General features: G+C 40.3%; 1 protein-coding gene across 4 annotated transcripts in view; it reads right to left on the reverse strand.

Annotated features, from left to right (window-relative positions):
* The window catches only part of LOC142107533 (pleckstrin homology domain-containing family A member 7-like), a 62,027-nt gene extending 50,529 nt beyond the window's left edge, over positions 1 to 11,498 (reverse strand). For 3 of the 4 annotated variants that reach the window (XM_075191012.1, XM_075191009.1, XM_075191011.1), the window contains exon 1: positions 11,132 to 11,498. The gene's annotated coding sequence lies outside the window, so the exon portion shown is untranslated. Of the gene's footprint in view, positions 1 to 6,687; positions 6,836 to 11,131 lie in introns of all 4 variants that reach the window. The other variant, XM_075191010.1, reaches the window with a different exon arrangement.
* Positions 11,499 to 14,273: the final 2,775 nt, after the last annotated feature.

Below are 14,273 nucleotides of genomic sequence, written 5' to 3' on the forward strand. Positions count from 1 at the left end.
TTTAGCCCCTTGAGATTAACCACATTTATTTAACCACATAGGTGATGTTTCAGAGCTAGCAGCAGCTTTAATCTATTTGATTAAAGATTAAAAGATATACAGTTTATTAATCATTTTATGTATAAAAAAAAAGTTAAAATACAGTTTGCTATTATGTAAGAGCAGAATCCAGACACACTCACCTCCACAGAACACCATAGATTCATCCTCTATTCACACTGATTCATGGCAGACAATGTTACGTCATGTTAACCAGCTACTATGCTGTAATCAGGCAGAGGCAGGAATTAGTCACTATGAGCCAATGTAAGAAAAGATTCCCAATGTCCAGTTCATCATCACAGGTGGGGTGTGAGCAAGTCTCCACTTGTTATCACTGAAGTCATACAAGGTAAAGCTTTAAACCAAAACAGTTAGAAGGATTCTTTATGAAAAGGTGTTTTGTGTCGGGAAATTACTGAATCTAGGAACAAAATTACTGCCCAGGGCCATTGTGAGCAGACAAGCCAACATCTTCATAACAAACACAATAGTCATACAAGACTGATGAAAGACACTGGGGGGCCACAACAGATACACAGCCAGCCACTAGTCGCACATGTCTCAATCAGCCCACTAAGTGCAGAATAAGTTTAGCCTGTGTAATCAGGTGAGTCTGAAGTTGGATGAGGGATCTCTCTAGGGATGCCGGGTGTGGCTAACGTCAACAGTTGTCAGCAATGAATATAACGGAAACAGCTGCAGGCAGACATTGTGGCTGTCAGAGTAGCATAATGCTTTATCGAAACTGCAACATCACATGATAAATAGAATACACACTTTATTGTAGATTATCTGAATTTTTTTTAATAGATTAAACAATATGTTTAAAATTCAGAGGCTCAGACACTTCCTCAAAAAAAAAAAAAAAGTCAGATCCTTGTTTTGCACTCAAGTAGGCCCAAGACCCCACACGTAGGCTATCAACAGCCTGTACTGACAGGGGGCTTAATAAATAGCCACAATACTTAAATTAGCCTTTCTCCTGCTAAAGGGGTGTTCTCACAATAACTAAGGCTTGATAAGTAGGCTCCTAAGTCTGACATCTTACAGTGTCTACAGGCTGGTTAGAGTAGAATATATAGGATTTTATTTTTCATTTAAAGAACGTCACTAAATAATTACTACACACAGAAACACTTATTGGCACCAGCCCTGCAATACTGCGTGGTTTGGAGCTCTGTAGAAAATAAAATAGAACCTAGCTCTGCAAGGGTTTTCATTGTGGCTTAGCACTGCTATTTTTTGCAAGCCACATATCATAAAGAAATGTAACACAGTTCAGTAAGCGCCCGCAATAAGAGACAGCTCACTTATAAAGTACAGATTTGGTTCAACAGATATGAAAAACCAAATTTGAAATTAAGTCATGTAAGTGTAGTTACGAAAACTGCTCATAAACCCCAATGGGCAAAAAGCGCCATTACTAGCCTTTGCATAGAGAAGCCTGTTTAACTAGTAATCCTGCAATATCTGTACTGTTACAGTCATTTCAGGATGGCAATAACAGGACAAAATCATTCAAAGGGTTTTATTCTTTGAAGAAAGCTTTTCTTAGTGACTAAAGGGGTAAATGTAGCAAGCAGAGTTCCGTCGGGTCTGAAAAGTGTAGATGTTGCCTATAGCAACCAGATTCTAGCTGTCATTCTGTAGAATATACTAAAATTAATGATAACTATAATCTGACCCATAGGCAAACTGAGGGGGGAGCTTGCTAGTGCCTGAAAACCCCCCTCCAAGCCTGGGGCTCTGTATAATTGAGGTGGCTGGACCCTGCCTCAGTTTCACACGACTCTGCTTGAAAAGGAAGAGCTGCATGCATCTAACAGTAGTGCATGCAGCATTGCCCATGTATATTATGGGAATAGGGAGAGTTGGAGAGAAGCCAAACACGGTCTAAAATGATAGCCACGCCCCCATGCATTCTAGTTACGCCCATTGGCGGCATAGTGTGGAAACCCTCCTCTACAAATTCTGCATTTGCCCCTCCTGACCCCTAAATGTCTTACAATGTCACTACAAAGTGATAGTTAGTAATAAATAGGCCTGCCTGCAATGTTGCTGTAGGTAAACCATATACATTTCTGAAGAGAATGCAGAAAGGATGAAATGTATCTCTCCCTATGACATCTAGATACCCCACTGCAATACAATTGTACGGGTATTTCTTTCCAATTTGATATACTGACTTCAGTATTAATCTAAAGAAACACAAAAAGACAACAGACAACTAATATATTTGCAGCCTAGCGTAAGACACCATCTGCTACTTTCACTTAATGCCCTTTTTACAGCTCAAATGCTACGATATGGCAATTCTATGTGAAATACTTGCTGGAGCTTGCCAAGTGCAAAGGCTGTTATACCAGCTACCTGGGAGGCCAAGGCTGCTGGATCATTTCCCTATAGGAGTTCTGCTCTATCCTGTGCCATGTTGGTTCGGTGCCAATTAAATTTCTATTATGCAAGTTCTCAATGGTGGAAAGCCATATACACAGTCAACACAGTGGGGTAACAAAAGAAGATAAATAAACACTATATACACCAAGAGATCAAAATCGAAAAAAATGATACAGCAAAGGCTTCTAGGTAATACTAACACAGCAACTTTATAACCCAGGATTAAATAAAGTATTATTAGTGTTATACTTATCAGGGCCCAGATCATTTGTATAGCATCTAGCGCTTACTTGCACTATACTGTACAACTGTAGTTTCCAAGTATCGAGTAGTTTTCATGGAATACCCTGCGTTTTGTTTTTCCTGGCTAGCGATAGGGGGAAGAAAGCCTTGCATAAATGCACTCAGTAATTAAATGTTTGCTGCCTGCAGGGTTTGAGGATGAGGACATAAGCGATGCTGCAGACTGTGAAAATAAATATAATCCACAGCGCAGAGGACATTCTCTGCTGGCCAGACCCCCACCTCGTTGTTCTTGTTACAAGCCTGTTAAAGCAATAGACCCGAATGCCTTCCCTGAGATACCTAGCAGAGGAGGAGTGCGTTATATTTCACATCAAAGCACACCCTGCAATTTTCTCACAAAGAGCACGGCCTTGACTATATTATAAATGACCAAATTCAGCACAAATTGATTAAGCAAAGGGGGATTTTAAAAGGGCATACACGCAAACCAGTTACAACTGTTCTTTCTTACAATAGCGTTCATACTATTGTTGTCACTTTCTGTGTTGTTCTATAGTCATGTATGCTGGGACTTGTAGTTTCACAACACCTGGAGAGCCACAGGATGGCCAGGCCTAGTCTATTGTGTGCTTTAAAGAAAGATTATCCTATACCTAGACCAGTGTTGGCTAACCTGTGACACTCCAGGCGTTGTGAAACTACAAGTCCCAGCATGCTTTGCCAAAATATAGCAGCTTTTTGTTGGAAGGGTATGCTGGGGCTTGTAGTTTCACAGCACCTGGCGTGTCACAGGTTAGCCAACACTGACCTACCCCATAGTATAGATCTTCATGCCTAATAACACAGAAGCACTCCCACGTCTCCAAGGTGGCTTTTGAAAATGAAAGAGGGTATTCCTTATTTAGTCTACGTGTAAACCACCTTTCCCCTCCGCTTATATCATTTCTCTCAACAACTTACTCATTGATAATTCTCTTACATCAGAGTCCGGTTAAAATGTTTATTTTTATATCGCGGAGGTTAATAAAGCCAAACATGCAGATAAATAAGGTTACCTGTGCAGCACGTATGCTATGGCTTAAATGAGCATCAGCACAGTGCCAGCATGTGAATATCAATGCCCATTATCTGCTGAGCAGGGTGATGCTTTATCAAGTCTTTCTAGAGAGTGCAGGACATAAGGTTGGCTGCATGCCAGTCTAGGAAGCAGCGGGTACGTCTGAGGACCAGCACAGTATAGTTATGAGGGTGGGTATTGTAAATAACTAAAATTCCTGCCGCATTCCCATTTACACCCTTGCAGAAACGCTCACCCACCCATTCAGCATATTTATGAAGGTTAATATTTTAATGAAATAACTGACTTTAGCTTTTTACGGCTATGTTTGTACTTATTGTAGTAGTGGCGTGTTAACGTTATTACACGAATGGCTCCATGGGGAGGCAGAACAGCAAATACGCTCGTCGTCCCAACACAATGTGAAGAACAAACCATTTTCAGTGCAGCCAATTCTTGAGAAATTAGCCAACCTGGTCTCCAGATTTCTCTAATTTTATAAACCAGCTTTAAAGAGCTGCCAATGACTTATTGAAGTGGAAAATAGCAATTATGTTCCCACATTAATGGAAATCTTGTAAATAGCAGTGATGCTAGTTTGCATGGTGGAGGGGGGGGGGGGTATCTTTGATTTGCCATGTTTGATGATTGCTAAATAGTCTTGGATCTGAAGAATAATTACTAGTGACAGAACCCCTGCTTTGAATGAATTTCTCTGTCTGCTCTGAAACCTATGTAAGCTTTAATTTTGTAAATAAAAGGGACTCAATAAGTAATTCATTAGATACTCTGCTGGAAGTGATTCTCCAAACAGGTGTCCTGCAGGGAGAGGCTGACAAAACATTATTACAAAGCAGACTCCTGCCCTGCGTACGCATGATTTACATCCATTTGGGTTTTTGAAAACCCTGGAGGGAGATTCAAGAACCTTAAAACAGAGAAATATATAAAGATCTCCATAACAACAGCAAAAATACAGTTTTCCCCATTGTGCACAAACATATAAAAGCTTTTATTTTACACCAGACTAATGGCTATACAAGGTCGACAGATAATAGAAGTTTAATGGTCAATACGTTTGCATTAAATTATCATGTTGATGTTGGTTATTTAGCCCGAGCAGGTAATACTGTACATTTATCAACATTAGACATCATTGACAAGACTAGCAAATGTAATTTTTATCCTTACATTAAATAAATGTTTACGTACAGCACGGTGGCTAAGTGGTTAGCACTTCTGCCTTACAGCGCTGGGGTCATGAGTTCAATTCCCGACCGTGGCCTTATCTGTGTGGCGTTTGTATGTTCTCCCCGTGTTTGCGTGGGTTTCCTCCGGGTGCTCAGGTTTCCTCCCAAACTCCAAAAAACATACTGGTAGGTTAATTGGCTGCTATCAAAATTGACCCTAGTCTGTGTGTGTGTCCGTGTGTGTGTGTGTATTAGGGAATTTAGACTGTAAGCTCCAATGGGGCAGGGACTGATGTGAGCGAGTGAGCACAGCGCTGCGGAATCAGTGACGCTATATAAATAAATGCTGATGAGGATGATAAATGTAGGGTTAAAGTAAGGAGATAAAAGGGGTCCCAAAAAAAAGTGGTAAATTGGTAAATCTTGCAGCAAATCTTAAATAATAGTAGTAATGTGCCCTTTCTTAGCTATAAACCAGGAAGCTATAAACCAGTTATCCAGGAAGGCTACAAAAAACGTAAAATAATGTGTAAATCATTTCTAATGTTTGGTGATAATGTCACACACAGATGCGATCACCAAATGTTTCTTCCTATAGTAACTGGGAGAAGCACAGTTAAAGAGAAATACTATTAGTGAGTTATACTAGATGGATTGTGGAGAAAGCCAAGGATTTCTAAAAGTAATCATGTATATTTTTACCAGCTCCAAATAAACTGGAAATCTGCAATATCCAAAGTCCCAAGCACTTTAGAGAACAGATCCTATACCTGTATGAAAGACGTTGTAGCTCAGTGGGTTTTAAATAAAGGTAACCAAATAACAAGGCAGCAATGTCAGGTCTTCCTACACATTCACCAATTTACCAGATGTGTGGCAGATTAATTAAGAGATCAGGCTAAACAACCGAATTTGCCACAGTCCCTCAAACTTTCTTGTTCTGGGCGGCCATACTCTAGGGGGTATATTTACTAAACTGCGGGATTGAAATAGTGGAGATGTTGCCTATAGCAACCAATCAGATTCTAGTTATCATTTAGCACATTCTATAAAATGACAGCTAGAATCTGATTGGTCGCTATAGGCAACATCTCCACTTTTTCAAACCCACAGTCTAGTAAATATTGCCCCAGGTCTTAATAGACACCTCAGTATCACACAATCTCCTTGTGTCCTAGGCCCCAAATATTGTAAAATCTCATCTGACCAGATCTGTGTAAAAACGTAAGAGCTATATACAAAGAACTATAACGCTACCCAGAAACACAGCTATGTCGTACAGACAATGTTTTGCTCAGGAACACAGCGAGGAGAGGAAACTTGCCAAAGATCACAAGCAGCAGATAAAGGGAACGAGCGTGGCTTCCCTACTGTGGGTCAGCATGGTTACAATGTAAGCCACTCCTGTTCATAGGGATTATCTTTTATTTATAAAGCTATACTGTTCCACAGTACACAATGTGGTTTTAGTTTTGCCAAATCGCAAGGATCCAAAAGTAAAATTATTATGTCTGGTGTAGAGAGGAATTCACAAGCAAACAATACACACACGGATACTGGTTTATACACTACAATACTTAGACTACGTTTGTTACAGACTAGTGTGTTTTTGTCACCAAACCGCCAACAACTTTCATCTGTATGTTTGAGAACAAATCTGTACATTAGATGTCAGTTGGACTTTCACACTGAACCGAAATCCTCACATGTCCTTTACCACTTAAACAATGCAAAACTGGGACTACAAATCCCTACCTGTATTTTTCATACGGTTCATGCGATCAGTCATGTCACAGCTGTTAAAGACCATCAAAGTCTCCCCTGTCTGTGTTGCTTCAGCTTTTTCTTATCATCATAGCCTAGACATTAACTGATACTTGACCAGTATACAAGACCCTAAAGGCTGGAAAAGAAAACAAACCTCAATAAAGAGTTTAGAGGGGCAATGTTATTCTAACCTGCACCAAAACAAATGGTGAGAGAATGTGAATACTAATTATCTTTCTTCCTTAACAAAGTGTGAACACCTCTTAGAGCAGGCTTAGGCAATCTAGGGCTGGCCAGCTGTTGGGGAACTTCAAGTTCAGCATCTATTGTCAACCCACGGCTGGAAGGGCTGCTGTGACTTGTAGTCCCACCATAGCTGGTGAGTCACAGATTCCCGTAGGCTGGCTTAGACCGTTAGGAGTTAGTGTTCCTTTTGTAGCTGTACAATTCCCACTCCCAATCATTTGATACACATCTCCTGTTACAGGCGGCAGACTTCAGACATAACCCAGAATGATGGCCATACCCGTACAAATGCCTCTTCGTCAGATGATACAACAAACACCCCGGCATAGAGTAGCAGAGGAATTCCAGACAGAGTTCTAGCTCTTTCAGGAATGAGTTACATTTTGAGAAATCTGAATCTAGATATCAAAAGGGAGAATGCACCATGTTTAAAAATGCACTATTTCTATGTCAACATGGTGTTATCCCAATCATGTGACAATTGTGACTGCTCAAAATAATCATGCTATAACAGAATTTACTTTTTCACTTGATTAAAGTGGATCTGATGCCTACAAACAGTGGAGGCAGCCAACTCCAGGGCTGCAGCAGTATTCATGGAAATAAAACCAATAAATCCACTAGGGTTGAGTGACTTCACTTTGTGCCACACGGATGCCACAAATACCTTGTAAGTTAGTGGGCTGCATGCTCATAAACATTGCTTCAGGCCACAAAATAGCTGCCGCTACTGTGTGTAGTCGACAGGTGCTCTTTAAAGTACTTCTGGAATTTAGACATTTCCACAGAAACAGACATTATTGGATATGTGATCGCTGGTCCAGGAAACCACAGAATGGCTATGTGGACTGGATATATGCTCTCTCGTGCAATACAGTATCTTGAGCAAGTGAAATTGTGATTTGCATTAGTGTTATGGTGGTCAACTGACTTCTGCTAATTCACTCAATGCCTTGGAGAGAATCATAATGAGCTGCAGATAACCCAGAATGAAAATCACTGCCCTGTAGACTTAGCAGAGGATATTAACCAGGATATCAGTAATAGATCATTAACAATATCCATCCCAGCCACAGCACTGAAACAAATAAAAAAAAAAAAGGGGGGCTGTCCACCTTTATTCTATCACAAACTCTCCCTTTATCTGCCACAAACATTGGATTAAAACAGTGATGATAGTTTTAGTGGAACCCTTTTTGGTCAGATAAACACTGTGTAGCTTTGTGTATTAGTTAGTAGACAAATGTGCAGCAAGGTTGATAACAAGCTAATGTACTATTTATAAAAGGAGATAGGTGAACAGCCTGACCTTTGTTGAAGTCCTCCCATGCTGGACTGACTCACCAGTCTGTTGATAAGACCCAGTCTTCCTAATTAAGCCTCCACAATAGCAAGTGAGTCATAGTATCTGTATGTACATAGTATGCTCACTAAAAACTTTTATGAATGAAAGCACTATGCCAATTTTAATGTCTCTTTACACTGCTTATCCTATGTAAAGTTTTGATAGAGGGAATAACATTAATCTGCTTAATCATTCATACATACAGATTGTGCCAACCCCAAGCATTCCACCCCTTGTAAAAAAAAAACAAAAAAATCACTTTGGAGACACGGAAATCTCCATTAAGGATTTGCCACGTTCACTGTGTGTTACAAAAGTACACAAGCTTCTCTGTAATGTTATAGCATAATATATAGGTAATTCTGTTTTGTTTTTAAATTCAGTAGTATAAATTTTGAAAAGCTTTCATTACCGCCAGGAAGTTCCTATGCATTACAGCTACTTATGGAGCCAGAGGTATCAGATAATAAGAGTGAGAAGTGCACAGGTCAGCTTGGAAATGGTCAAGAATTATTCAGTGCAGTTCTAAAGCAATAAGCACATTCCGTACAACTCCCTGGAAAAGTATTGCTTTTACTCAGGGCTGGGCAGGTAGATCACTCATTATGAAGTCTAGTATGCAGCCAATGGAAATAAAAGAAAAAGAAAGACGTAAACACCTGTTTGGGATGAGAAATCCATGGACCCCGAAAACAGACACAAATCCATAAGAATGGTGAAGCTAGTCTTTAGGGACTACAACATTGAATGTGTCTTAGAATTTACTAATGGGTGTCCTGATCTACTGGAAGCCTCCTACTGGTGTATTGTCTTATCTTACCCTCAGACAATAGAGGTCACTACATAAAAAAAACAAGTGGTCATTTCCACAAAAATAAAACACTTAGGCACAGACAGCAACATTTCTTAAAGCTTTGTTATGATAAACAGAGTCCACCCTCATGGACTTTTCAGAAAAAGCAAAAACAACAACAATAGGAAAAAAATACACCCTGCAGTCTCTTAAAATTCATGTACAAGGACTCTGAAAGACTCCTATTGAAGCTCACTTTGTCCTGCATTTTCCTTGTACATACCTTTAAGGACCGTGCCTGTTCTATGTCCAAGAAACGGTTTTAGTTTTTGTATAGGCGATGAAAATTTTTTAATGTAAAGGGTGCTAGCAGTCACGTCTAAGGTGGATCAAGCATGCACCTACAGCCACATGCCATCAAAGCAGATCGCAGTAGGCGATTTAGGATATAGCTTTTCCACAGCTTGCCATGAAATGTACTACACTGCTGTGAACTTTACTTGTGTAAACATTACAGTTGTCGTTTGCTAAAGTGTAAGTGTGAACTCCAGCAACATGTAAAATATGAAAACTTCCTAAAAAAAATATAAAAGAAATAAAAAAGTATAACAAACAGAAGAATATGTACTTCAAATTAAATGACACTTATGGCAAAATCCATGAACAGAAAGAAATATTCACATTTAAGGGTTGTGAATCCATTGTCCAATACCCTGTAATGCTTTTTAATCACCATCTGGAAATGATTGAACATTGTTTTTATGACCCGATCCTACTATAACACATAATAACAGAGTATGCAATATGATTCAGACTGTCTCATCACTAAAGCTCACTAGGTGTATTAACAGACATGCCCCACAGGCACTCAGAGAGGAGGGTTCCAAAGAGGAAGCACATTTAAGCAGGAAACTATATTTAATAAACAAAAAAAAATAAGAATTGTATAAACATTAACATAAAATTTGAGCAAAGACTATAATTATTATTAATATGCATGCCTTATAAAATTAGATGGCAGGTAAAATTGCTTTGCCAGGTCTCATTGTTAATGGAATTTGAGGATCATGTGATTAAGCATTGTTATTTAAGAGATAAAAAAAAAGGACAGAAAAAAAATGTAAAATGATATGATCTCAGAACATAATAACATGTTTGACATTTGCTCAAAGTTTGCAAACAGAACTCCACTCCAGGGTAGCAGCAGGTGTGTATAGGGAACAAAGCTGTCCTCTATGTAACTATCCATACCACCTTTATTAAATCAGGCTGACACTCAACAATGTAGTAAGTGAATTAACCCTTTTGCTACTAAAACCTGAAAAGCGTTCAATACGTTTCCAAGGACACACACACATTATTGAAGGGCAAGAGACTATCTTTTATTTTCTGTTCCTAGTACATGTGCATCCAAGATTGATGAGAAACTTGTTTACACATCAAATTTATAGATAGGGTGAGGGGAGAGGGGAATGGCCGTGCCTGGTGCCAAAAGTCGCAGATGTGCGCCCCACTGTCTGCTGGGTCTAACCGGGGATTGTCACTTATACATGTGCAACTGAAACCACACATGTACAGCTTAATCCCCGTAGTGCCCGCTAGGTCTGGCAATGCAATAAAGCCAGTCTTCCACATCCACAATGGTAATCTACGTTTAGAAGATTGAGTTACACGTTGTGAAATATAGAACAAACAGTTGTGGGCCACGATCTACAAATATTACATCGTAAAGTTGGATCTTAGAATAGTCGTTAATTTACAATAAACTTCCCATATAAGACACCTTTTATGTAACAGTGCAAATGCATTTTTTTGTAGGGGGCGAATAAAACATTGTGTAACAAATAAGGGTTGCAAAGAGGAGTGCAGCAGCTGTATGGTCACATGTTGCCATGTGCAGGTGGTTTAGACGCACCGATGCATTGCTAGTGGCAGTGAAATGGTTACATGTCCGAGTCGTGCAGTGAAATGGTTACATGTCCGAGTCGTGCAGTGAAATTATAGACGATGCAACGATCTAAAAATCAATGCAGTGTATTGTTCCTTACCGGGACTGTGGCGATGGGCAGAGATACCGGAGCTTGTCTACTGTCTCTGATAGACTTCCATTAGGACCAAAGCGCACCAGCCTTGTTTCCTCCTGACTCAAGTTGTTCAACAAATGTTCCCGGTCAGTCTATTATTCTTTGCCGTGTTCTGCCAGCCTGCTCCCCTCTCTGCTCTCCTCCCTCAACATGCTGTGTTTACTTTTACTGCTTGTCTTTTGATCTTCCTTACTCCCTTTTGTACTTCCTTTCCCCCTTCGCCTTCCTCTCATTCACTTCAAAACTACCTAGTGCCACTCGCTGCTGATGACCTCCCCCCCTCTCTCGCCTCTCCTGCTGTGACTCTACTTCTCCCCCTTCTTTGCTGCACACAGCAAGAGGCAGGATCTCCCTTAGAACAATCGAAAGCCCAACCTCCAGAAACACCCAGATTCCAAACGACAGGATTAGGTTTCAGTCTGTCCACTCCCTCACTCGCCTGTTGATCCCAGATGTGTCTCAGGAGGTAACAAAAATGCCAAAAAATAGGAATATATCTAGTTATTTGCATCTAGTGGTTTTACATTCCTGGTAACCAGGGGAATTATCTCAGACTTTACATTTTGTGTTCATCTCCTGAGGTTTTTCCAGTTAGACTAATGTTACTTACCTCAGATCACAACCTGTAAATCTAGTTTCATATCCATCCACTTGGGTAAGACTCCCCTACACACACACACACAAAAAGGTGTGTGACCTAAACTGGATTATACAGACCCACAAATTAGTGGATTAAATTACCTTTTTTAAATAAAAAGTTACGCAATGTCAGACTACATTCCTGAATGCAGAAAAGGAACCTGATATTAAACATGACTGTGCTAGAAAGCAGAAAGTGAATATCAATTCTTGGGCACAGGTCAATTCACAGAGCATCATCATTTAGTTATTTACATAGCGCCACTAATTTAGCTGCGCTGTACAGAAAACTCACTAACATCAGTCCCTGCGTCAATGGAGCTTACATTCTAAATTCCTTAACACACGTTTTTACTGGATCATCTGTGAGTAAGCAAGAACATCCTTAAAAGAAGCATATTGCCTCTGCGGAGGTTACTGTACTAAGTGATTCTATAAAGTTTGGTATTCCATTGCTAAAATAGGATCTTTTTGTATTATTTTTATTCTCATTCCTTTTTATGCCTTTTGACTATGTAAGTCATGTACCTGTTCCCCCCAACCTCCCCCCATCCAGAGCTGTAACGAGGGCTATGTGAGAGGGGCGACCGCCCAGTGTGCAACGCTGAAGGGGGGCGCAGTTTATGAATATTTTAAGTTCATTTGGTTAAAATCAGGGCTAGGGGGGGGGGGGAGGGGGCAGTTTTCCTTCTCGCCTAAAATTTTAAGTTACGCCTCTGCCCCCATCAGTCCTTTTTGGAAAAATGAAAGAAACAAATATGTTTAACCATTTTTATTGTAATTGTTTACATCTGTTTCTTTCATAAATAAACAATTTAAAGAGAAAAAAAAAAGCATAGTGCTGGATGGTCTTTATTTGCCAACTTTTAATACCTTCCTTCTGGGAATGCAGAGGGCAGGTATGTAAAGAAGATGATGGCATGCAGATCATTAAGTAGGGGTGGGACAAGGAGTATTATGTCACTAGTTGCGTCATCGCATCTCTGCTCTGTGTTAAGTGAGCTGGCCGGTGCTTGATGACGTTTTGCATCATCCCCACCCGTATTGCAGGTAGGTAAGCGCCCCTGCGTGAGAATCGGCTGCTTTCTTGGAAGTGCGGGGAATCTCTCCCTAATTTGGCCATTCCAGGAGAGTAGGTCACTAAGGGCCTGATTTATTAAGGAAAGAAAAGCAAAAAAATGAGTAACTTTGCACCTTGGCAAAACCATGTTGTATTGGATGGGGAGGTAAATTTAAAATGTGATGACAGATTGGTAGTTGGGGTAGGGCATGTCCTAGATCAACTTTAAATTTCAGTGTAAACATAAAACTATCAGGTATTTGTGTGCTACATGAAAAAACAGCCAGTATTTCATTTATGTGCAAAGTTATAAACTAATTTGTACTCCTTGCATTGTAACATAGTTTGTCCAGGAGAAAATTTACTCCTTTTTTTTTTGCTTTACTTTCCTTAATGAATCAGGCCCTGTGTCTTTAATCATCATTATCATCACCATTTATTTATATAGTGCCACTGATTCCGCAGCGCTGTACAGAGAACTCATTCACATCAGTCCCTGCCCCATTGGAGCTTACAGTCTAAATTCCCTAACACACACACTGACACACATTCTAGGGTCAATTTTGATAGCAGCCAATTAACCTATCAGTATGTTTTTTGGAGTGTGGAAGGAAACCGGTGCACCCGGAGGAAACCCACGCAAACACAGGGAGAACATACAAACTACACACAGATAAGGCCATATTTGAACTCATGACCCCAGTGCTGTGAGGCAGAAGTGCTAACCACTGAGCCACCGTGCTGTAAACAAAATGTAGTGGCATAATGAACATTCAAAATGGGGCAAGATGGTATCAGTCATTGGGTCTGCTCTGAACGTAGCTTCTGTCTCTTACTTTCGATTTAGTAGAACCTGCAATCGGCTACAGCTGAGTTGTGCAACCCATGGGTTGGTATCCCAAGTGAGGTCTCAGAGTCTGTTTTTGGGGTCCTTTGATTTGCAATACATTCAATTAGGAATTGCCTATTTTGGGGTACTGACATTTGAGGTCCCTAAACAATGGCAAACTGACACTTGGAGACCCAGAACAATATCATACTGACATGTGGGGACCCCAAAACTATGGCACACTGACAGTTAGTGTCCCAGCGTAAAGCTGAGTACTACTGCATTCGGGCAGCAAATGTTTTTTTTAACGTGTCTTAGTGGCATGATTTTACGTTCGACCATCAATCAGGCAGCCAAAGTCGGCGGAATCTCGGTAAATGAGGCACCAGGTAGTCACACTTACTGGGGAGCCCTACCAGCTTGTCTACGCTGAAAATATTTACAGACAGTGGGCCTGATTTATTTACGTTAAAATGCTCTGCGGATGCTCAGAAATGGACTATACACCAGTGAAAGTAAGTGCATGCAATTAATCCTTGCACGCAAATGACACTTCTGGCAGCCTACGATTTGATGGC

Source organism: Mixophyes fleayi, chromosome 11 (assembly GCF_038048845.1).
Source record: "Mixophyes fleayi isolate aMixFle1 chromosome 11, aMixFle1.hap1, whole genome shotgun sequence".
Classification (NCBI taxonomy): Eukaryota; Metazoa; Chordata; class Amphibia; order Anura; family Limnodynastidae; genus Mixophyes; species Mixophyes fleayi.